Genomic DNA, 24,605 nt, shown 5'->3' with positions numbered 1-24,605 from the left:
TGAAATGCGTATTCGGCACCAAAAAACGAAGGAATGCATTTAGCTGGGAGTTATGGAAATTTAACAACAAATTGCTCAGTGATGAAGCCTTTAGACGGGTTGTACTGAATGAACTCATTAAAGTAAGGCCGGGCACATTGTACGAAATCTGGAAGCAATGGGAGATGTGCAAAGAACAGATTAAAATAAAAGCCATTGATAGGTCCAGTTGCCTGCGGTACCAGGAGAAAATTAAAGAAACCCAGCTAAAGGCTTTGCTGGAAAAACTACATGAGCAAGAATGTAAGGCACCCGGCAAATGGATAGAAGATATTAGGAAAATAAAAGAACAGCTTGCGTTGATGGAAGAAGACAGATACCGAGGAGCGTTAGTGAGGGCAAGGGCGGAAAGCTGGAACATGGGCGAGACGCCCTCGAAAAGAGCACTGGCATTGGAAAAGGCTCATGCAGAGAAAAATCACATTGATAAGATTGTGTGGGGCGGCATGCTATCGTCAGATGACGAACATATCAGACAGGGCTTCTTCCAATATTATCAGCAGCTTTTTAACAAACAGGAGGTCGACATAAACGTGTTCAAAGAAAAGTTTCTTATGGCTATGCCACGACTAGACGAGGACACGAAGGAAAGATTAGAGATGCCAATCACAGAACTCGAGGTCGAAAAAGCAATCGATCGTTTAAATATGGGAAAGTCGCCTGGGCCAGACGGCTTAAGTGCGGCTTTCTCTAAGGGTTTTAAGAACGAAATAGCGCCAATATTGACTGCGTTGTTCCAAGAAGCGTACGAAATGAACAGATTGCCGCTGTCATACGGGTTATCTCACACTATTCTAATTCCCAAGACAAATAACGAGGAAAAGCTCCAGCAGGTCACAGCTTACAGGCCAATTTCCTTGACTAATGTCGATTATAAAATATTAATGAAAGTGCTAGCAAGGAGACTGCAGTCAGTAATTCAGGATATTGTTGGCCCTCATCAAACGTGTGGGATAAAGGGGAGATCAATTATGACTAACATACACACGGCAAGATCGGTTCTGGAGTGTTGTGATCTGACTAATGAATGTGTGGCCATCCTCCAACTAGACCTCGAAAAAGCATTTGACTGTGTAGCCCACGAAATTTTGCTCAGTATTCTGGACCACGCGAATGTAGGTTCCGTAATTCGAGAGGGCGTGGCCATGGCGTACCGCGGCTGCACTACGAGATTAATTATAAACAAGAGTCTGGGGGCCCCCATTCGGGTGCAACGTTCGGTACGCCAGGGCTGCCCCCTCAGTCCACTTTTGTTTGCCATTTACATAGAGACACTATGTTTGAACATTATTAAGAACGAGGCTGTTCAAGGTTCTAAGTTGCAGGCAGCTGAAGTAAAGTTGCTTGCGTACGCGGATGACCTAGCGGTGTTTGCTGTGAATCAGCAGAGCATACGGGAGGCTGTTGTGTCTGTTGACAGTTTCAGGAAGGCAACCGGAAGTAAAGTGAACTGGGCAAAGTGCCAGGAACTTTGGCATGGGGGTTGGCCATCAACCCCAGATCGTTTTGCAAATGTGACTTGGGTAACTATCCCCCCAAAATACCTAGGAGTGCCACTAAATTGCTACCGGTACAGTGATGCATATTGGAAAGAACAAGCGAACGAACTACGGGAAAAATCAGATAGATGGAAGGGGGCACATTTATCAATCTTCGCGAGAGCGACGGTGTGTAACTTGTTCTTTTTAAGCAAACTGTGGTACGTCATGCAAGTGTTGCACTGTTCCCGGGCAGATGTACAGAAGATACATCGCATTTTAGCTGTTTTTGTTTGGTCCTCGACCTGGGAACGGTGCCGACGGACGAATTTGTTTAGACGTGTGAAAGATGGTGGCCTTGGGCTAGGACATCTGTTTCTGCGCCAGCTTGTAAACAGGTTCTTCTTTTTTCGAGATGTGCGCGACCCTTTTTTGAGAACTATGTGTCAACTAAGGTTGACCCGTGTTTTGCCTGATTTTGTTGTGGGAACAAATTATTTTTCCGGAAGAACTTTAGGTTACTTCAGAGAAGTTGCTGATAGCGTTAAATTTCTTGTGCGTTTTTCCGAGAGAATATTTAAGTGGCGTGAAGCGGAGAAAGCTATACGCAGATCTGTGTGATGTTGTTTTTCCAGTGCCAATGTATAGAGCTTTGTACGATGGAGGCCACAGAGGGGATGTTCTGAAAAGAGTAAAAAGAATGCAAGTACAGCCAAGAACCAAAACTTTCTTCTTCAAGCTACATACAGAAACACTATCAGTTAAAAGGTTTTTAAAGGGAAGAGGTTTATTCCTACCGTGGGGTTCGCATTGCCTAATTTGCAAGTGTCCCGAAACAATAGACCATGTGTTTCTTCACTGTTGGGAGGGGGTGTTTTTCTGGGACGTTTTGCAACGAACAATTAAAAAAGAGCTGCCGCTTCATCCCTACGGTATCAGATATTTGGCAATTGAAAACCAGGACGGGTTCCCGTTTGATCAGGTAATGCTCTGGGGCCTCCATAGTATATGGCGCTCCAGAATGGCGGGGTATTACTGCGATTCTGACGCCAGACCAGCCCGCATGTATTTTCGGGAAAATGTACGTAGATTTGTGGAAGTGATGAAACTGCAAGCATGTGTACCCGATTGGCTACCCAGGATGGAAAATTTGACTCTGTTGAGAGAATTTTAAACTTGACATGGCCAGCCAGGAAGATCTGGCAGGTTGCTGATTTTCAAAGTTTGGTGTCTGTATTTTTGTGTTGTTTTCTTGAAGGCAATAAAGAAAAAAAAAAAAAAAAAAAAGTCAGTGTCATAATCTGAAGGTCGTGAGTTCGATCTTCACCTGGGGTAAGGCGGTGTTTATTTTTATTTCTCCGCGCCTCATCCATGGCGCCGCTGGTAGCGCTGGAAGACAAAACGTGTATTGGGCGTTACTGAGTAGGCTGCCACCTTAGGCTAGGATCCTTTGCGACAGCCTTTCATCCGCCTCGGTAGCGCAGTAGGCAGCGCGTCAGTCTCATAATCTGAAGGTCGTGAGCTCGATCCTCACCCGGGGCAAGGCGGTGTTTATTTTTATTTCTCCGCGCCTCATCCATGGCGCCGCTCGTAGCGCTGGAAGACAAAACGTGCATTGGGCGTTACTGAGTAGGCTTCCACCTTAGGCTAGGATCCTTTGCGACAGCCTTTCATCCGCCTCGGTAGCGCAGTAGGCAGCGCGTCAGTCTCATAATCTGAAGGTCGTGAGTTCGATCCTCACCCGGGGCAAGGCGGTGTTTATTTTTATTTCTCCACGCCTCATCCATGGCGCCGCTGGTAGCGCTGGAAGACAAAACGTGTATTGGGCGTTACTGAGTAGGCTTCCACCTTAGGCTAGGACCCTTTGCGACAGCCTTTCGTCCGCCTCGGTAGCGCAGTCATTCTACTTCCGGCCACCGAGCGTGACGGACGCAGGATCATGAGCTCCAGCGGAGCGGCGATAGCGGCCCTTTCCAGCCGCGGAAACAGGCTCAAGGACAACGAAGATAGCGAGTACCAGATTATTCTGCCAACTTTGCCGACCGGACACGTTGTTTTTAACACGCTTTTTTTGCACGGCGATGTGCGGGTTAGGCCATACAGGGTCGAGGATTTCCGTGACGCCCTTGCCAACGTTGGTGCGCTCCCCGACGTTTTGGCGTTGGGGGCGTATCAGATCAACCATGTGTGGGCTGTCACGTTAACCAGCACAGAAGCAACAAAGAAGCTGGCGGCGTTCAAGGAACTGGAAGTTAAAGGTCGCTGCTGCCTCATCATCGATCCCGAAGACCAACAAGTGAAGCTGCGACTCCACTGGATGTTGCACGGCGTGGCAGATGATGACATCCGGACGGCCTTTGCTGCTTTTGGGAATGTGACCGAAGTGAACCGGGAGAGGTGGCGAGTTCAAGGCGTCAATGAGAAGGGGTCCACCACGAGGACGGTGCTCCTGAAATTGAAGCCGGGCATCAAGGTAGATGATTTACCGCACCAGCTGCGAGTCGCCGGGGAATTAGCCCTTGTCATGGTGCCTGGGCGGGCGATGCAGTGCTTACGCTGTCGAGGCACGGGACACGTCCGCCGCGAATGTAAGGTGCCCCGATGTTCAAAATGTAGGCGATACGGACATGAGGAGGCTGACTGTGTGCTCACGTACGCTTCGGCCGCGGGACCTGGAACGAGGGAGCGGTCGGCGGAGCTCACTATGGACGTAGTAGAGGCAGAGGAGGCGGCAAAGGGTACCGGAGAAGCGCGTACGCAGGCACGGGAGACAGACTCGTCGGGGGACTCCGCACGAGACATTAATGCTGCCAGCGATGCAGGGAGGAGTGACGCTACACCTGACCTCCCTAGGTCAGACGAAGAGACGTCACCTCAGCCGGCAGACGACATGGAGCAGGATAACGGTGAGGAGCACCCGGACACCAGCGGTACTCGTTCGCCAAGCGTCACAGCCCCAGCCAAGCGACCCCACACACAGACCGACCTCGAAGGTGACCAGGCAGCAGCCCCCGGTGTCGACGAGCCGCCAGCAAAAACAGTCCAATCCCGGCAGTCCGCACTACGTCCGCGGCCAAACCTTTCTTCGGAGAGGCGTGCAGCGGATAAAGCGCCCCCGCTGCCAGTTCAGCCGCTCGCACCAGACGGAGGCGGTTCCAACGACGGCGTCTAGCCGCGCGCTAGACGAGGAAGGTAAGCACCATGCTCTCGGTCTTTTCACCCTTTATGAAAATGGCGTCTGAAACCCCTTTGAGAGTAGCCACGTTAAATGTCAGGGGATTGGCAGCAAAAAAGAAGCAGAGCCAAGTACACCCCCTGCTTAGTGACCATGATATCGACGTACTTGCCGTACAAGAAACAAAGGTTGATGGGGAGGAAGAGCCCGGGAGCATGGTGCAACGTTTCACGGCTAGATTTTACGCCATTGTGAGCCACGCGGTAGGGACGTCGGCTGGGTGTGTATTGCTTGTCAAAAAGCTGCCTGGACTGATTGTACAGGCTCACTACTCATGTCTGTCAGGACGGTGTGTTGTAGCCGATTTTGCATATTCCAATGCTGAGTGGCGCATTATTTGTGTGTATGCTCCTAACATTGTTGAGGAAAGAGCAGTGTTTTTCGAGAATGCTATGCAGCAGTTAAGTACGGTAAGGCAGGTTGTAATGCTGGGCGATTTCAACTATGTACTGAATGCTCGGGACAAAACCAGCACACGCGGCTTCAGAGACAAGAGTACTGATGTGTTGTGCCAGTTAACAAGCGAGTGGAATATGGAAGATGTGGCTGAGTACCTGGGGGGAGCGGGTGCCGTACAGTACACGCACTTCCAAGGTTCGAGCCACGCGCGCCTTGACAGAATTTACGTGTCGCTGGATTTGATTCCCGTATGCAATGAATACCAAGTTGTGCCCATGACATTCACGGATCACTGCTTAGTGAAATGCGTATTCGGCACCAAAAAACGAAGGAATGCATTTAGCTGGGAGTTATGGAAATTTAACAACAAATTGCTCAGTGATGAAGCCTTTAGACGGGTTGTACTGAATGAACTCATTAAAGTAAGGCCGGGCACATTGTACGAAATCTGGAAGCAATGGGAGATGTGCAAAGAACAGATTAAAATAAAAGCCATTGATAGGTCCAGTTGCCTGCGGTACCAGGAGAAAATTAAAGAAACCCAGCTAAAGGCTTTGCTGGAAAAACTACATGAGCAAGAATGTAAGGCACCCGGCAAATGGATAGAAGATATTAGGAAAATAAAAGAACAGCTTGCGTTGATGGAAGAAGACAGATACCGAGGAGCGTTAGTGAGGGCAAGGGCGGAAAGCTGGAACATGGGCGAGACGCCCTCGAAAAGAGCACTGGCATTGGAAAAGGCTCATGCAGAGAAAAATCACATTGATAAGATTGTGTGGGGCGGCATGCTATCGTCAGATGACGAACATATCAGACAGGGCTTCTTCCAATATTATCAGCAGCTTTTTAACAAACAGGAGGTCGACATAAACGTGTTCAAAGAAAAGTTTCTTATGGCTATGCCACGACTAGACGAGGACACGAAGGAAAGATTAGAGATGCCAATCACAGAACTCGAGGTCGAAAAAGCAATCGATCGTTTAAATATGGGAAAGTCGCCTGGGCCAGACGGCTTAAGTGCGGCTTTCTCTAAGGGTTTTAAGAACGAAATAGCGCCAATATTGACTGCGTTGTTCCAAGAAGCGTACGAAATGAACAGATTGCCGCTGTCATACGGGTTATCTCACACTATTCTAATTCCCAAGACAAATAACGAGGAAAAGCTCCAGCAGGTCACAGCTTACAGGCCAATTTCCTTGACTAATGTCGATTATAAAATATTAATGAAAGTGCTAGCAAGGAGACTGCAGTCAGTAATTCAGGATATTGTTGGCCCTCATCAAACGTGTGGGATAAAGGGGAGATCAATTATGACTAACATACACACGGCAAGATCGGTTCTGGAGTGTTGTGATCTGACTAATGAATGTGTGGCCATCCTCCAACTAGACCTCGAAAAAGCATTTGACTGTGTAGCCCACGAAATTTTGCTCAGTATTCTGGACCACGCGAATGTAGGTTCCGTAATTCGAGAGGGCGTGGCCATGGCGTACCGCGGCTGCACTACGAGATTAATTATAAACAAGAGTCTGGGGGCCCCCATTCGGGTGCAACGTTCGGTACGCCAGGGCTGCCCCCTCAGTCCACTTTTGTTTGCCATTTACATAGAGACACTATGTTTGAACATTATTAAGAACGAGGCTGTTCAAGGTTCTAAGTTGCAGGCAGCTGAAGTAAAGTTGCTTGCGTACGCGGATGACCTAGCGGTGTTTGCTGTGAATCAGCAGAGCATACGGGAGGCTGTTGTGTCTGTTGACAGTTTCAGGAAGGCAACCGGAAGTAAAGTGAACTGGGCAAAGTGCCAGGAACTTTGGCATGGGGGTTGGCCATCAACCCCAGATCGTTTTGCAAATGTGACTTGGGTAACTATCCCCCCAAAATACCTAGGAGTGCCACTAAATTGCTACCGGTACAGTGATGCATATTGGAAAGAACAAGCGAACGAACTACGGGAAAAATCAGATAGATGGAAGGGGGCACATTTATCAATCTTCGCGAGAGCGACGGTGTGTAACTTGTTCTTTTTAAGCAAACTGTGGTACGTCATGCAAGTGTTGCACTGTTCCCGGGCAGATGTACAGAAGATACATCGCATTTTAGCTGTTTTTGTTTGGTCCTCGACCTGGGAACGGTGCCGACGGACGAATTTGTTTAGACGTGTGAAAGATGGTGGCCTTGGGCTAGGACATCTGTTTCTGCGCCAGCTTGTAAACAGGTTCTTCTTTTTTCGAGATGTGCGCGACCCTTTTTTGAGAACTATGTGTCAACTAAGGTTGACCCGTGTTTTGCCTGATTTTGTTGTGGGAACAAATTATTTTTCCGGAAGAACTTTAGGTTACTTCAGAGAAGTTGCTGATAGCGTTAAATTTCTTGTGCGTTTTTCCGAGAGAATATTTAAGTGGCGTGAAGCGGAGAAAGCTATACGCAGATCTGTGTGATGTTGTTTTTCCAGTGCCAATGTATAGAGCTTTGTACGATGGAGGCCACAGAGGGGATGTTCTGAAAAGAGTAAAAAGAATGCAAGTACAGCCAAGAACCAAAACTTTCTTCTTCAAGCTACATACAGAAACACTATCAGTTAAAAGGTTTTTAAAGGGAAGAGGTTTATTCCTACCGTGGGGTTCGCATTGCCTAATTTGCAAGTGTCCCGAAACAATAGACCATGTGTTTCTTCACTGTTGGGAGGGGGTGTTTTTCTGGGACGTTTTGCAACGAACAATTAAAAAAGAGCTGCCGCTTCATCCCTACGGTATCAGATATTTGGCAATTGAAAACCAGGACGGGTTCCCGTTTGATCAGGTAATGCTCTGGGGCCTCCATAGTATATGGCGCTCCAGAATGGCGGGGTATTACTGCGATTCTGACGCCAGACCAGCCCGCATGTATTTTCGGGAAAATGTACGTAGATTTGTGGAAGTAATGAAACTACAAGCATGTGTACCCGATTGGCTACCCAGGCTGGAAAATTTGACTCTGTTGAGAGAATTTTAAACTTGACAAGGCCTGCCAGGAAGATCTGGCAGGTTGCTGGTTTTCAAAGTTTGGTGTCTGTAGTTTTTGTGTTGTTTTCTTGAAGGCAATAAAGAAAAAAAAAAGCCTCGCTAGCGCAGTAGGCAGCGCGTCAGTCTCATAATCTGAAGGTCGTGAGTTCGATCCTCACCCGGGACAAGGCGGTGTTTATTTTTATTTCTCCGCGCCTCATCCCTGGCGCCGCTGGTAGCGCTGTAAGACAAAACGTGTATTGGGCGTTACTGAGTAGGCTGCCACCTTAGGCTAGGATCCTTTGCGACAGCCTTTCATCCGCCTCGGTAGCGCAGTAGGCAGCGCGTCAGTGTCATAATCTGAAGGTCGTGAGTTCGATCTTCACCTGGGGTAAGGCGGTGTTTATTTTTATTTCTCCGCGCCTCATCCATGGCGCCGCTGGTAGCGCTGGAAGACAAAACGTGTATTGGGCGTTACTGAGTAGGCTTCCACCTTAGGCTAGGATCCTTTGCGACAGCCTTTCATCCGCCTCGGTAGCGCAGTAGGCAGCGCGTCAGTCTCATAATCTGAAGGTCGTGAGCTCGATCCTCACCCGGGGCAAGGCGGTGTTTATTTTTATTTCTCCGCGCCTCATCCATGGCGCCGCTCGTAGCGCTGGAAGACAAAACGTGCATTGGGCGTTACTGAGTAGGCTTCCACCTTAGGCTAGGACCCTTTGCGACAGCCTTTCATCCGCCTCGGTAGCGCAGTAGGCAGCGCGTCAGTCTCATAATCTGAAGGTCGTGAGTTCGATCCTCACCCGGGACAAGGCGGTGTTTATTTTTATTTCTCCGCGCCTCATCCCTGGCGCCGCTGGTAGCGCTGTAAGACAAAACGTGTATTGGGCGTTACTGAGTAGGCTTCCACCTTAGGCTAGGATCCTTTGCGACAGCCTTTCATCCGCCTCGGTAGCGCAGTAGGCAGCGCGTCAGTCTCATAATCTGAAGGTCGTGAGTTCGATCTTCACCTGGGATAAGGCGGTGTTTATTTTTATTTCTCCGCGCCTCATCCATGGCGCCGCTGGTAGCGCTGGAAGACAAAACGTGTATTGGGCGTTACTGAGTAGGCTTCCACCTTAGGCTAGGACCCTTTGCGACAGCCTTTCATCCGCCTCGGTAGCGCAGTGGAGGAGAAAGACGAAGACGGCATTCCGAACGGTCACGTTTTTGATGCTCTCCGCAGAAATGGATAAATCGGCCCTAGGCCGAGGTACTGTTGCGGCTTCTGCTGCCAGTAATACTTACTGTACTGTTCTTCCCAGTCTGCCTGCTGGTAAGCTGGTTTTTAACTCCGTATTTCTCCATGCGGACCTTGCTGGCCGTCCCTATCGTGCCCAGGACTTCAGAGATGCCTTACGGGGTGTCATTGACCTCTTGTGACATCAGCTCTATCGGACAGTTTCAGATGTCTCACGTATGGATGATGACATGCAAGACAGCGTTAGCGAAAGCTAAGCTCGTGAGCACTCAGGAGTTACAAGTGAAAAACCGCCGTTGTCTAGTGATTGACCCGGAACCGAAGACAGTAAAGCTCAAGATACTTTGGCTCCCAGAACATCTTGAAGATTTTTACATTCGGGACGCCCTTCGAGCTTGCGGAACGATTACGTCCATCACAGTGGAGCACTGGAGGGTTCCAGAAATGGAGGGCATGCGCACCTTGAATCGAGACGTTGCCTTGACTCTTGCTGATGGCGTCACTGTCAACGACGTGCCTCACATTTTGACAATTTGCGGTGTACATTGTCTGGATTAGTGCCAGGAAGGCCACCACTGTGTCTCCGTTGCCACAAGGTTGGCCATATACGCCATCATTGTCGCACTCCTCGGTGTGATGATTGTCGGCGTTTCGGCCATACTACAGAGGAGTGCGTAGTGTCGTATACTGATAAGCTACGCGGTGGCACCCGTGCCATGGACGACGCATTGCAGGAGCACTTGATGGACGCAACAGAAGTTTTCGATGCTGCTGTTGGCACGCCAGCCGTTGCGCCCATTGACTCAGCGACTACTGACCCGCTGTCTGGCCCCGTTCCTGCTGTGCAGCATGAGCCTACCCAGCCTTCACAGATGGAGCAGCTGTCTGCAGATGATGAGCGTCGATGCCTGGCGCAGCAGGCTCCAGCTATATGCAGTGTCAGTGATGGCACTCTTGGCGCACGTGCCTGTGCTGTGCGTGGGCCAGAGGAAGACAAGGACGACGGTGTGGCTCCGGCGCCGAGTGCCTGCACTGCTGCATCTTCTAAGGCTCCTGCCGGATGTGCCACACAGGTAACAGAGTGCCAACCTGGCACTTCACTCCCCGACGGCAACTGTGATGCCGATGAGCAAATTTTGAGTGTGGCCTCGAAGCGCGGTGTGTCTCCGAGTTCTGCCTCCTCTGAGGAAGACAGTGTCCCCGCCAAGCACAAGTCCCGCCGTCGAAAGTCAAAGAATAAGAAACCTCCTCGGCGCTCCAGATCAAGGAGAAAGGGCGTCAACTCTAGGGAGGTCTCACCTTCCGGAGTGATGCCCCCAGACATCGTGGATGCCTGATTGAAGCTCAAGTTAGCCACCATAGCGTCTAACCAGCAGTTGACTGTCGCAACACTCAACATATGTGGACTGCGTTCAAGGCAGAAACAGGTACAGTTACGCCGATTGCTTTGGGGCAATCGGCTAGACACTGTCGCTATTCAAGTGTCGTGTCCGGTCGCTGTGTTGAATGCAGCGAAAGACGCACACGGTACTTTAAGACTTCGTTTATTTAAAGCCGATGAGGGTGCGACCAGCGTCGACCGAGGCAGGAGCCGAACTGGCCGCCCGAAGAAAGGAGGGAGCGGAGAAGCGTCCACGGGAGGGAGTGGCTTCCCAAAACAGGAGGAGGATGCGGGGGCGCACCATGGGGGGGGCATCTGGCGACAGCGTGCGACGAGGGGCAAGTGGTCGTTAGGAGGAGGATGCGAGTGGTCGTTAGGAGGAGGATGCGAGTGGTCGTTAGGAGGAGGATGCGGGGGCGCACACACACAAAAGCAATAAGGGGACACAACACTTCCTTCCCCCTTAGAAAGTTGCCTGGTATCGTGCAGGGGGTCGGCGCTCACGCGTGGAGGCGCGCTGGCTTTGTGCGCTCGGGGGAGAAACACTTGTAGGCTGGCTGTTGTTCGCTGTGTCTCCTAGGTCTGTCCTGGGCGAAGTCTCTTCTTCCGGGAAGAGGTGCCAGGCTATGTGGGAAGATGGTGCACGTGTTCTCTCCGCTGGCGGACAGCTCTCAGACGGCGTCGTAAATCTACGCAGCTGGTTGAGATGTCGGCGTGCTACTGTGCCATGTATGTTGACGAGCCAAGAGCGCAGGCCTATGCGTCTGACAATTGTAGCTTCCTCCCAGCGTGGCTTTTTCAGAAACTGTCGGGCGAGGACGCGCTGCCCCTCATTAAGCGTGCCGCAGCGCGGAATTGCTTTTTCTTCCCGGAACGTCTCTGCCTTTGGCTCGGGGAGGATGGCTGTGAGCTGGGTTCGCATTTCACGCTCGAACATCATTTTCGAGGGGGTCTCGCCTGTTGTGCTCTGAACCGTCGTGTGCTGCTTGAAGAGAAAGCGCGCAAGGCGGCGCTGCAGCGAGCCTGTCTGATCTCTTTCAAGGGCGCGTTTTAGCTCGGCTACGTAGCGCTCGGCTTGTCCGTTTGTCGCTGGGTGGTAGGGGGCCGATGTAACTGATGAGATCCCGTTGTCGCGATAAAACTTGAGGATCTCCGCAGACACAAACGGTGTTCCGTTGTCCGACACTACCTTGCGCGGCAGGCCGAACGTTGCAAATAGTGATCGGAGGTTGTCAATGACTGCTGCCGAAGTCGTCTGTCCCATTTGCCTTATCTCAAGCCACTTTGTGTAGGCATCTACGACCACAAGGAAAGTGCAGCCCTCAATTGGTCCTGCAAAATCAATGTGCAGTGTGTGCCATGGTGTGTCTGGCTTTTCCCATTCTGGGACAGGAGCTTTCGGCGGGGCGCTCCGGCTGCTCTGGCAAGGCTTGCATTCTCGCACCACTGTTTCGATGTCGTTGTCAATGCCAGGCCACCACATGTAGCTTCTGGCACACTTTTTCATTGCAACGATGCCCCGATGTCCGGCGTGGATGAGAGACATAGCTTGTGCGCGTAGTTCTCTCGGCATCACAACTCGGGACCCAAATATGATGCAGCCGCGATGGGTGCTCAACTCTGTAGCTCGCCTGCGGTAAGCGTCGAAGTTGTCCCCTTTGAGTTTATGCACGTTGCCTTGTTGAACAGCTGTGTAAACTAGCCGGAGAGCTGCGCACTTCTGCGTAGATGCTGCAACTGTGCCTGCTGTAAGCGGAGGTTCTGGCAGTGCTTCGAACATCAGAACGTCTCCTGGTGGTGTGGCCCATTCTGAATGCTGCGTCGGCTCGATGACACCTTGCTGCTCCAGTTTGTCCAACTCTTTTTCAACTGAATCTCGGAGAGCAAACGGCACCGGCCTGGCCTTCAGAAATTTGGGTTGCGCGTTGTCCAACAACTCCAGTGTGACCGGGGGCCCTTCGTTTCCTGGAATCTCTTCCGAGAATACTCTTTCGTATTTCTCTTGCAGTTGCTCAACCATGTTCTGGCTCGGCGTCTGGTGTATGCCGCATATCATCACGCCTAGTGGAGAAAACCAGTTTCTCCCTAGAAGGCTTGATCCTGTGCCCTTCACAACAAGCAGAGGTAGCGTATGGGTCTGGCCGTTGTAGTTAACCTGCACGTTGGCAGAGCCCAATAGTGGCAGATTCTGTCCTGACCACGTTCGCAGGTGCGTGTCGTCTTGTTGCAGGGCTGGTGCGTCAGATGGCCATGAAGTTCGGAACGTGTCCTCACTGATCAGAGTACAGGCTGCGCCGGAGTCCACCTCGAACTTAATCAGCTGGTGATGTACGCTTACTTCTGTAAAAATCTTCGGTCGCGTGCCGAGATTCATGGTGTTCAGGTCGTACAACACAGATGGTGTTGCTGATGTTGTTCCATGGAGATCAGATAGCGGCGTATTCTCTGAGGCGTTGACGCTGTGATTAGGCTGGGAAGGTGACTTTATCTTGGCAAGTCTCCGTTTCGTAATGCATGCTCTTTCGATATGCCCTCGCTTGTGGCAAAAATTACACGTGGCTGACTGGAATCGACATCCCTGGGGGTTGTGTTGGTCGTCACACCGCCAGCAGCGTTGTGCCTTTTTGACCGATTTTACAACAACAGAAGGCTTGCGCACCTGGTTGCTTGTCTGGTGTACCGGCTCGGTGTTCCGGCGAATCCCTCTCTGCTGGTGACCGGCGCTCTCCGCTCGAACGGCGATGTCGTAAGCTTTGCTGAATGTGAGGTCCTTCTCAGCGAACAGGCGCTGCTGCAGTGACTCGTCACTCAGTCCGCACACAAATCTGTCGCGTAACATCACGTCCAAGGGAAGCATGGTGGTGTTAGCAGAAGAAGCTGCGTCTCCCTCCTGCCCGGTAGCTGTTGTCGACAGCGTTCCAAAATTGCAGTCGGCAGCGAGCTTCTTGAGCGCGGCTACGTAGGCGCTCACAGTTTCTCCTCCCAGTTGATCTCGTCGTTGGAAGCGAGCCCGGCTGTAGACCTCGGATGGCCTTGGGTCGTAGTGCTTTTGCAGCGCTTTTACGATGTCGTCGTAAGACACTGCCGCTGGTGTGCTTGGCTGAATAAGGGCGCAGACAGTATCGTAGGTCTGCTCCCCGCACAGCGTCAGCAGGTTGGCCCTCTTCAAGGCTGGGTCTGTGATGTTGTTAGCTTCAAAGTAGAACTGAAGGCGTCCAACCCACGATGACCACGATGAGCCGTTGAACTCTGGTATCTGATTGGGAAACCCTCGCGTAGCCATGGCTTGTCAATAGCGTTGCGTAGCGCGGGTCGAATCCACTTTCTCGTCGCCACTGTCGTGTCCGGTCGCTGTGTTGAATGCAGCGAAAGACGCACACGGTACTTTAAGACTTCGTTTATTTAAAGCCGATGAGGGTGCGACCAGCGTCGACCGAGGCAGGAGCCGAACTGGCCGCCCGAAGAAAGGAGGGAGCGGAGAAGCGTCCACGGGAGGGAGTGGCTTCCCAAAACAGGAGGAGGATGCGGGGGCGCACCATGGGGGGGCATCTGGCGACAGCGTGCGACGAGGGGCAAGTGGTCGTTAGGAGGAGGATGCGAGTGGTCGTTAGGAGGAGGATGCGAGTGGTCGTTAGGAGGAGGATGCGGGGGCGCACACACACAAAAGCAATAAGGGGACACAACATGAAGAAACTAAGATAGAAAGTGAAGTGGATACAGAGATAGCCCTGCGACCTTTCCTAACAGATTACAACGTCTGTCTGTCGCACTCAGTGGGTCTTTCGGCAGGTTGCTTTCTTTTCATAAAGAAGAGTCTACCTATTTCTGACTTTAAGTACCAGGTTGACATAGAAGGGCGTCTGATATGTTGTGACTTTCGACTGCATGGCGAGTCGTGGAGGGTTGTAATGTGTATGCTAGAAATAATCCGGTGCAACGAGCAGTTTTTTTTTTCATGCAATTGCAACTCTCCTAGGATGTGCTCGTTATGTCGTTTTCATGGATGACTTCAACTGTGTGTGCGACCCACGCGATCGCACAGGTCCTAACCAAAACGCCGATAAGAGCTCTGGTATAGTATTGTCTATTACTGAAAACGCAGGTTTAATTGATGCCGGATTGTCATACGCCTTCACATACATCAGAGGAGCCTCACATTCACGCCTTGATCGCATTTACGTTTCCGTAGATCTCCTTAAACAGCACATTTCATGTGATGTCAAGCCTGTTTCTTTCTCAGATCATGCTATGGTCATTGCGCGGATTGGAGAATGCGCCCGTCCCAAATTTCAGCCGCAGTGGGAACTGTGGAAGCTTAATTCCGAGCTACTAAATGATGAGCATTTTCAGCAGCGAGTGATGACAGCTTTGGAATCTTGTTTGGTCATGGATGTCCCATTATTTGCAGCTTGGGAGATGTTTAAGCTAGAAGTTCGTAGCATAGCTATTGAGATCGGCTCCGTGAAGTCTTATCTTAAGCATGGTGAGGAGAAACGGTTACTTCAGAGTCTTTATAATCTGCATGCGCTTGAATGTGAGGCTCCTGGCTTGTACACAAAGGAAATTGGTGCTGTTAAGTGCAACCTTCAGAAGTTTGATGCAGAACGCTATCGTGCGGCCCGTGTACGATCCCGCAGCAACCGTGCTCTGCACTCTGAGAAGCCTACTAGACAGGCCTTGCTAGATGAGCGTCGTCATGTGGCTGCCAAGCGAATTTCTGAGCTTTACTGTGGTGGTGCCCTGGTCACAAGTACAGATGTCATAGTTACCGAGTTTGAAAACCACTATAGCTCTCTGTTTGCTGCCACGTCTAGCACTGCTGATGATGATCATATAGCGCGATTGGTGTCCACGATTAACCTACTCAATGAGGATGAGTGCAAGGCAATAAGTGGCTCTTTAAGCTTGGGTGAACTGCAAGATGCAATTGATCAATTGCCGCTTTCGAAAACCCCGGGGCCTGACGGCCTCTCAGAATTTTACAAGGCATTTAAATCCGTTCTAGCCCCTGTCCTGTTCCAAATTTTTGAGACAAGTATTGATGTTGAATTTCTGCCTCAGTCATTTACGAAAAGTCATATTGTCTTTATACCAAAGACCGAGGATAAGGAAAAACTTCGATTTGTAGATGGCTACAGACCAATCACGCTTTCTAATGTAGATTATAAGATTTTTGATAAAGTACTGTCAAATCGGCTGCAGCTTGCAATGTCTACTTTGATTGGGCCTCATCAAACATGTGGCTTGCGGGGACGATCAATAAAATCTAACCTACATGTAGCGCGTACGGTGTTGTAGTATTGCAGTGACGCTCAAGAACAATTAGCAATGCTGCAAATTGACCTGGCAAAGGCATTTGATCGAGTGTGCCATTCATTTCTTTTTGCACTTTTAAATCACGGCAATCTCGGTTCAATACTTTCTACTGGCATACGCCTTTGTTACAAATCCTGTACCACGCGCTTGATTGTTAATGGCTGTCTCTCGCAACCAGTCCCAAATCAGTCTTCGGTGAAACAAGGGTGCCCACTGTCTCCGCTCCTGTTCGCATTATACTTGGAGCCACTTTGCATAAGTGTTATAAACAGTAGAGCTGTCAATGGTTTCCGAATAATGGGCCACGAACTGAAGCTATTGGCTTATGCAGATGACCTTGCGTTTTTTTGCACTGATAAGCCAAGCATCAATGAGGTTGTTCGTTTAACGGAGGACTTTGGTTCGGTGTCAGGAAGTCGGATTAATCGCTCTAAGAGTTGCGGTTTTTGGTTTGGTAGCTGGGGTACGACACTTGCTGAATAGGCTGGTATAACATGGACATGCAGGCCACCAAAGCACCTTGGCGTCCCTTTGAGTGCCTATAAGCATAGCGCACATTATTGGAAAGACCGCGTGTCAACTCTTCAGCGCTATGCTCAAACGTTTGTCCCCCATGGCCTCTCAATTTTTGGCAGGGCGACCGCCTGTAATCTGTTTCTCGCCACTAAAATATATTATGTACTGCAAATTATTCATTGCGCAAGACTTCCTATCCAGCGTTTTCACAGGGCTTTCGCTACTTTTGTGTGGGATTCGTCTTTTGAATCCATGAGGCGTGATAACCTTTTTCGGCCTGTAAGCGCTGGCGCCCTTGGTCTAGTTCACCTGTATGTCCGACAGATAGTGTCACGTTTCATGTTTTTCCGTGACACTACACACCCAATAGTACGTTCATTCCTGCAAATAAATTTAGTTCATGTTTTACCCAACCTCATTGTGTCTTCCAATGTTTGTGACCGTCCGTGTTTGTGGGGCATAATGCAAGAGGTGTGTTTGGCTGTCCGTTTCCTACTTGTTCGTTTTTCTCCTGAGTTCCTTTTTTTAGTGTCGAGGAAAAAGTTGTATAAGGATATGATTAGTATGCTCTTCCCTCCGCCCATGTAGCGCTCTCTGTATTTTGGTTTACCGGGGCATGACGTACTCAAAAGAGTACGTAAGATGCCAGTCTCGCCGTGTACAAAGACCTTTTTCTTTAAGTTACACACCGGTACGTTGCCCGTTAGAACATGGTTAGAGAAAAAGGGCATTTTTGTGTCTACCGTTAATTGCCGCCTTTGTGATGAACCAGAAACAATTGAGCATTGTTTCATCAGTTGCAAAGATGCAGTACTCTTCTGGGATATCCTGCAACGCACATTTAAAAAAAGAATTCATCTGACTCCACATTCTGTTCGCTATCTCACGGCGCTGCCATTTGTTGATGAACCCCTGGACATGTTCTTTCTGATTGGACTGCACAGCCTCTGGAAAACCCGCATGATGGACAGACACTGTGAACCTGTTGTCTACAAAGGATCACTTCAGTCGAATGGTTATTCATCTATGAGACGTGTATGCCCAGACTGAGTACGAACCGGAGTGGCACTCACTATTAGTGATGTGCTCTGCATTGCCCCTTTTCTAGTGCATGGTCTTTTCACTATGTATTGTTTAACACTGTTTTCATAATGGCTTGTATATAGTTCATGTACATAGAACATTACATCACTGTAATAAATACCATGTTGAAGAAAAAAAAAGCCTCGGTAGCGCAGTAGGCAGCGCGTCAGTCTCATAATCTGAAGGTCGTGAGTTCGATCCTCACCCGGGGCAAGGCGGTGTTTATTTTTATTTCTCCGCGCCTCATCCATGGCGCCGATGGTAGCGCTGGAAAACAAAACGTGTATTGGGCGTTACTGAGTAGGCTTCCACCTTAGGCTAGGACCCTTTGCGACAGCCTTTCATCCGCCTCGGTAGCGCAGTAGGCAGCGCGTCAGTCTCATAATCTGAAGGTCGTGAGTTCGATCCTCACCCGGGGCAGGGCGGTGTTTATTTTTATTTCTCCGCGCCTCATCCATGGCGCCGATGGTAGCGCTGGAAAACAAAACGTGTATTGGGCGTTACTGAGTAGGCTTCCACCTTAGGCTAGGACCCTTTGCGACAGCCTTTCATCCGCCTCGGTAGCGCAGTAGGCAGCGCGTCAGTCTCATAATCTGAAGGTCGTGAGTTCGATCCTCACCCGGGGCAGGGCGGTGTTTATTTTTATTTCTCCGCGCCTCATCCATGGCGCCGATGGTAGCGCTGGAAAACAAAACGTGTATTGGGCGTTACTGAGTAGGCTTCCACCTTAGGCTAGGACCCTTTGCGACAGCCTTTCATCCGCCTCGGTAGCGCAGTAGGCAGCGCGTCAGTCTCATACTCTGAAGGTCGTGAGTTCGATCCTCACCCGGGGCAAGGCGGTGTTTATTTTTATTTCTCCGCGCCTCATCCATGGCGCCGATGGTAGAGCTGGAAAACAAAACGTGTATTGGGCGTTACTGAGTAGGCTTCCACCTTAGACTAGGACCCTTTGCGACAGCCTTTCATCCGCCTCGGTAGCGCAGTCATTCGACTTCCGGCCACCGAGCGTGACGGACGTGTGTATCATGGGCTCCCAAGGAGCGGATTTAGCGGCCCAGCCGGGCCGCGGTATCAGGAGTACGATCAAACCGAACGAGGACTACCAGCTGATTTTGCCGCATTTGCCAACAGGTTCGAGCGTTTTGCATACTGTTTTTTTTGCATGGCGACGTCCAAGCCAGGCCATACCGTGTTGAAAACTTTCGTGACGCTCTTGAGCGTCTGTCATTGCTGCCGGAAGTGGTTGCCCTCGGGGCATATCAGATGAATCATGTTTGGGCCGTGACATTCTGCAATGAAGAAGGAAAAAACAAAATGCTACAGGCGGAGGCGTTCAACGTCAAGGACCACCGCTGTGTGGTCATTGACCCATGCAACCAGGGCGTCAGGCTGAAGCTGTTCTGGCTGCTACACGGCGTGAAAGATGACGACGTGAAGGCAGCTCTGGCGGCTTTTGGAAAAGTGACCGACATAACTCGGGACAAGTGGAGAGTCAAAGGCTGCGTCGACAAGTCGTCTACTACGCGCTCAGTGACATTGAAGCTGAAGGTGGGCGTTACCATCGAGGACTTACCGCACCAGCTGCGTGTTGGAGAGGACGTCGCACTCGTCCACGTTCCTGGCAGAGCTCCGCTCTGCCTCCGGTGCCGCGGCACCGGACACATACGTCGGGAGTGCCGTGTGCCACGTTGCGGGCTCTGTCGTCGCTTCGGCCACGACGACGCCCAGTGCGTGCGAACATATGCTACCGTAGCTGGTCCTGGTCGTAGGGATACTACTGAGGAGCATATTATGGACGAAGTCGACGCGGTAGAGGCGACCCGTGAGAGTCGGGAAGACGCAGTACCGAAAAGCATAGCCTCAGAAAAAGCAACGCTTCCCACGGAACATGAGGCTGCCAACTTAGAACAACCACCTGTGCCTGACACCAGAACTGAGGCGGACGCGGGAAAAGCAGATGATGCTGCGGTAGGTGCAGCTGAGACGGTTTTGGAATCGACCGACGAGAAGGACGTTGACACGGAGATGCCCGCGGCGTCAACTTTGCCAGCGAAGAGGACGCACGACGAAGCTGATGACAAGGCGACGAGCTACGACGGGACGGACCATGAGGAACCTCTTCCCAAAGCGCCTCCTGTTCGACGTGCGGCCTACAAGCCCAAGCCGAACATCCCTCCTGATCGTAGGACTTCGTCGGGTGTCCCTCCGCCTTAGCGGAGGTGCCTTTTTTTTTTTTCCGAATAGATTGAAAAGATTTATTTCAGCAGAGCAGTTACAGCATCTGCTGCAGGGGCAGAGGCTAAAGGCTGTGGTGCCTGACGAGGCCTCTGTCCCTCTGCAGTCGACGGAAGTGCAATACAAATTTGAGCATAACAAGAAGGTAAGTCACATAATTGAAACAAATGTGGGTAAAGTATGCCATTATAATCACAACATTAACACAGTATGATAAGTACAAAAAAAAATGCAAGGATATTATACAGAGATTTTGTTCAGTAGACAATACATTGAAGGACACTTATAACAAAAATAAAGTGAAAAACCATAGTACAAGAGAAGGATACATCCTGTGTATGCATGTCATATGTACTCGTCACTCCCCGTACAAAACACCTGATATTATTAGGACATCTTTAATGTGCTTTTTGAATGTGCTAATATTAGATGCGAAATTCAAGTTACCTTCAAGTTTATTGAGAATCGAAGCCATTTGATAAGGAACTGTTTGTTTACCGTAATTGGTTCTAGTTTTTGGTATGCGTCTTTTATTGTGTCGGAAAGGATAAGTGGAGTTTTCTTCCCTGTCGCAAATGTGCAGCTTCCGGAGTTGTACGAACTGAAGTAGTTTATAGTAGTATAGCTGGTCAGCCCTCAGCATTTTATATTTTAAGAACAAAGGAGAAGTTTGTAGGAGCTGGTAACGTCCATAATAATTTTCATAACAACGTAATATCTTTTTCTGCAGTATTATGAGCTTATTGTAATTACCCTTTGTTGTGGTTCCCCACACCATCATCCCATATATTAGTTTTGAATAGAGGGTCTTCGTGCAGGGTCTTCGTGTTGGTAACCCGGTCTTCGATCGGGTTCAGTGCTGACACCGCCGTACTTTGCAAACTGGAAGGATTTTTGATGAGGTGAGCTTCAAACCGATGTCACTTCTTGAGCGGCGAATCCCAACCATTTAGATGGCGTCTCAAATAACATCTTGCTTGCGTATTGCCACACTGAACGTGAGAGGTCTTTCTGCGCGAAGGAGGCAAAATTAGCTTAAGCGTCTCTTGTTCGAAAACGAAATCGATCTGTTGGCTATTCAAGAGACAAAAATTGAAAGCGAGGAGTTGACAGATGCGATGGCTGAAATTTACCGTGCACAGTTCAGTTGTTATAGCGGGACAATCTTTAGGGCCAAGCAACCCTGAGCTACCATGTGTCACGTGTTGGCGGCTTTCCCGCCAGTCTGTACCCTGCTACCAGCAATAAAGGACGTAACATATAATTGGCGACGAGGTAAAAATGGCAACTGCGCTGGGCACGATTGGGGAATTCGTTCCAACAGAGGCGACGTCTTGGCCTTTGTATTTGGAGCGCCTCGAATTTTTCTTTCAAGCAAACGACATCGACGGTAACGAGAAGAAGCGAGCAACGCTCTGCAGCGTTTGCGGCCCAGCAACGTATGCCATCGTTCGCTCCCTTTGTTCTCCGGATGCGCCGTCGGCCGTGGCCTACGATGAGATCGTCAGGCGTCTCTCAAACCACTTCTCGCCGCGACCGTCGGTGACAGTACAGCGTTTCAAGTTTGGCACACGTCAACAGCAGCCCGGTGAGTCAATTGCCGACTACATCGCAGAATTGCGACGTCTCTCGGAACACTGCGATTTCGGTGCGTCGCTCGATGACATGTTGCGCGACCGGCTAGTGTGCGGGGTGCGAAGCGAGACCCTTCAGCGTCGGTTGCTGGCGGAGCCGGAGCTTACGTTTGCTACAGCTCGGGAGAAAGCCATTGCAATGGAATCTGCGCAGCGACAGACCGAGCAAATTCGCGGCAGTGCCGCATCGTGTGAAGTTGGCAGCGTGAGCGGGCAGCGTTTCGACCCGTGTGTTGCGAAGGTCTCTGCGCCAGTGACAGCCAAGGAGGGTACCCATAAGCAGGCTGGTTCGCCTGGGAGCACAAGCGTATGTTTCCGCTGCAAGGGTGCGCATTCGCCAAGCAGTTGCCCATTCATGAATATGCAGTGCCACTTCTGCAAGCAACGAGGGCACATAGTGAGAGCATGCAGGAGGAAGGCGGCAGCTCGCGCTTCGGCTGAACCCAACTCTCAGAACAAAAAACGGGCCAGTGGAGGCCGTCACAAGAATGCTGCGTCGGACGTTTACGACGTGTTCGTGCTGTCTGGTGAAGAGCCAGCCGTGAGAGTGGAAGTGCGCGTCAACGGAAGTCCCCTAGAGATGGAGGTGGACTCTGGTGCAGTGTGTTCAGTCATCAACGACCGGACTATGCAGAAGCTGCGAATATCGAAAAGGGCGTTGCGCCCAAGTACTCTTCATCTCCGAGCTTACAATAACAAGGAACTACGAGTGTTGGGTGAACTGACCGTGAAGGTGGAATTCAAGGGGCAGGAACATCGCCTGCGATTGGTGGTGGTTAAGGGTGCTAGTATCGGACTTCTCGGTCGGGACTGGTTCAAGTCTTTGGGAATAAGTCTGAGTGGTGTTCACAGTGTGTACGAGCCGAGTCGAACTGGCAGTAGGGGAACAACAGCCTTGCTCAAGAAGTATTCTTCAGTCTTTGAGCCTGGACTTGGGACAAGTAAAGGGCCTCCTGTACGCATAGTGGTGAACCCGGCAGCTCCGCCGCGATTTCTGAAGCCACGACAAGTACCGTTTGCATTGAGACCGAAGGTGGACGAAGCACTGGACAAGTTGGTGAGCCAAGGCATTTTCCAGCCTGTGCGGCACTCGAAGTGGGCAACACCTGTCGTTCCAGTTGTCAAAAAAGATGGATCGATAAGGATCTGTGGGGACTACAAGAGCACAGTCAATCGTGTAGTGCAGTGGGAGACGTATCCCCTGCCGACACCGGAGCAGCTGTTTGCCAGGCTGGCAGGTTGCTCGAAGTTTTCAAGGCTAGACCTCGGACAGGCGTATCAACAGAAGACTGTTGATGAAGAAACAGCTGACTTGTTGACGGTTACAACACATCGGGGACTGTTCCGCGTAACCCGTCTTCAATTTGGCGTGTCAGTGGCAGTGGCTATCTTTCAGAGGTACATGGAAGAACTGTTGCATGGAATTGATGGTGTTCTTGTGTTCTTGGATGACATCTTGATCGGTGGAAAGGATGAGGTGCAGCACAATGCTCGTTTACAAGAAGTGCTCAAAAGAATTCATGAAGACGGTCTGCGACTAAAGTTTGACAAATGTCAATTTGGTGTTGAGGAAGTGTGTTACTTGGGATTCCGTGTGAACTCTGCAGGTGTGCAGCCGACAGAAGACAAGGTGCGTGCTATTCACAAGGCCCCAGAGCCGACATGCAAAAAGGAACTTCAAGCCTTTTTAGGAGCTCTGAACTTTTACAACAAGTTTCTTAAAGGAGCAGCTCATGCCTTGGAGCCACTGTACCGGCTGTTGGACAAGGGTCGCGAGTGGCGTTGGATGGAAGCTGAGGCGGAAGCATTTCGCCAGGCGAAAGATCTGCTACAGTCATCACATGTTCTGGTGCACTATGATGTCAACAAACCCCTAGTGCTGGCCTGTGACGCATCCCCGTACGGACTGGGTGCTGTGTTGAGTCATGTGTGCGAAGATGGCAGCGAGAGACCGGTTGCATATGCGTCGAGAACTATGAGTGCGGCAGAACGGAATTATGCCCAGACAGACCGAGAAGCGCTCGCCATCGGCTTTGGCATAAAGAAGTATCATCAGTTTCTATATGGGAGACATTTCAAAATTGTGACAGACCACAAACCTCTCTTAGGACTGTTGCACCATGCCAAGCCCATTCCCCAGGTGCTATCACCACGGATGCTGCGTTGGACCCTCATGTTATCGGCTTATGACTATGAAATTGAGTATCGACCAGCGGAGAAGCTTTCCAATGCTGATGCATTCAGTCGTTTACCACTGAGAGCCAGTAGGGCAGAGGAAGAGGAGCAGCGTCTTTGGGAAGTAGGGATGCTGGAAATGGCGCCGGAAGTAGCATGGAACTCTAGGAAGGTGGCAAGATTCACGTCAAGGGATAAGCTGTTGGCTAGAGTCTGCAATTGGGTGCAGCATGGGTGGCCAGAGGGTAAGCTGCCAGAAGAGTTTGCAGCGTTTGTGAGCCGCAAGCATGAACTGTCGGTGTACCAAGGTTGTTTGCTGTGGGGCAGTCGTGTGGTCATTCCAGAGCCAGCTCGACCGTATGTCATGGACATTCTTCACACAGCTCATCCAGGAATTGTCAAGATGAAGGGGCTTGCCAGAGGAGCCGTGTGGTGGCCAGGAATCGACAGAGATGTTGAGCAGAAGGTGAGAGACTGTGCACGTTGTCAGGAATCCAGGTCTGCGCCAGCAGCTGCAAAGATTCACCCTTGGGAATTCACCAAGCGTCCTTGGACAAGACTACACATCGATTTTGCTGGGCCCTTCCAAGGCAAAGTTTTCCTCATTGTGGTGGACTCTCACTCAAAGTGGTTGGAAGTGTGCCGGATGAATTCCATGTCGACAGCTACAGTTTGTGCGAAGCTTCGTTTCCTTTTTGCTACCCATGGCATTCCAGAAACTGTTGTTTCTGATAATGGCACTGCCTTTTGTTCGGAGGAGTTCAGAGACTTCATGTGCCGGAATCAAATCCGACATGTGACCGTTGCCCCATATCACCCTTCTTCGAATGGTCAAGCAGAACGCATGGTGCGCGAAACCAAGGGAGTACTCAAGCGAATGGTTGGAGGCGATATCG

At 50.5% G+C, this 24,605-nt stretch overlaps 9 non-coding genes across 9 annotated transcripts; all 9 read left to right on the top strand.

The window, feature by feature from the left end:
• Positions 1-2,986: 2,986 nt before the first annotated feature.
• On the top strand, positions 2,987-3,059 carry TRNAM-CAU (transfer RNA methionine (anticodon CAU)). The gene has a single exon. It is a non-coding gene; the product is annotated as a tRNA-Met (tRNA).
• A 134-nt stretch (positions 3,060-3,193) lies between these two features.
• On the top strand, positions 3,194-3,266 carry TRNAM-CAU (transfer RNA methionine (anticodon CAU)). The gene has a single exon. It is a non-coding gene; the product is annotated as a tRNA-Met (tRNA).
• Positions 3,267-8,246: 4,980 nt separating this feature from the next.
• On the top strand, positions 8,247-8,319 carry TRNAM-CAU (transfer RNA methionine (anticodon CAU)). Its single transcript has one exon. It is a non-coding gene; the product is annotated as a tRNA-Met (tRNA).
• Positions 8,320-8,660: 341 nt separating this feature from the next.
• Positions 8,661-8,733, top strand: TRNAM-CAU (transfer RNA methionine (anticodon CAU)). Its single transcript has one exon. It is a non-coding gene; the product is annotated as a tRNA-Met (tRNA).
• A 134-nt stretch (positions 8,734-8,867) lies between these two features.
• TRNAM-CAU (transfer RNA methionine (anticodon CAU)) lies at positions 8,868-8,940 on the top strand. The gene has a single exon. It is a non-coding gene; the product is annotated as a tRNA-Met (tRNA).
• An 8,865-nt stretch (positions 8,941-17,805) lies between these two features.
• On the top strand, positions 17,806-17,878 carry TRNAM-CAU (transfer RNA methionine (anticodon CAU)). The gene has a single exon. It is a non-coding gene; the product is annotated as a tRNA-Met (tRNA).
• Positions 17,879-18,012: 134 nt separating this feature from the next.
• On the top strand, positions 18,013-18,085 carry TRNAM-CAU (transfer RNA methionine (anticodon CAU)). Its single transcript has one exon. It is a non-coding gene; the product is annotated as a tRNA-Met (tRNA).
• A 134-nt stretch (positions 18,086-18,219) lies between these two features.
• Positions 18,220-18,292, top strand: TRNAM-CAU (transfer RNA methionine (anticodon CAU)). Its single transcript has one exon. It is a non-coding gene; the product is annotated as a tRNA-Met (tRNA).
• Positions 18,293-18,426: 134 nt separating this feature from the next.
• TRNAM-CAU (transfer RNA methionine (anticodon CAU)) lies at positions 18,427-18,499 on the top strand. The gene has a single exon. It is a non-coding gene; the product is annotated as a tRNA-Met (tRNA).
• The last annotated feature ends 6,106 nt before the right edge of the window (positions 18,500-24,605 follow it).

Source organism: Amblyomma mixtum, chromosome 3 (assembly GCF_055824585.1).
Source record: "Amblyomma mixtum isolate Tamu chromosome 3, ASM5582458v1, whole genome shotgun sequence".
Lineage (NCBI taxonomy): Eukaryota > Metazoa > Arthropoda > Arachnida > Ixodida > Ixodidae > Amblyomma > Amblyomma mixtum.
Note: the sequence above shows the minus strand (reverse complement) of the source record. Positions and strands in the feature narration are given on the sequence as shown.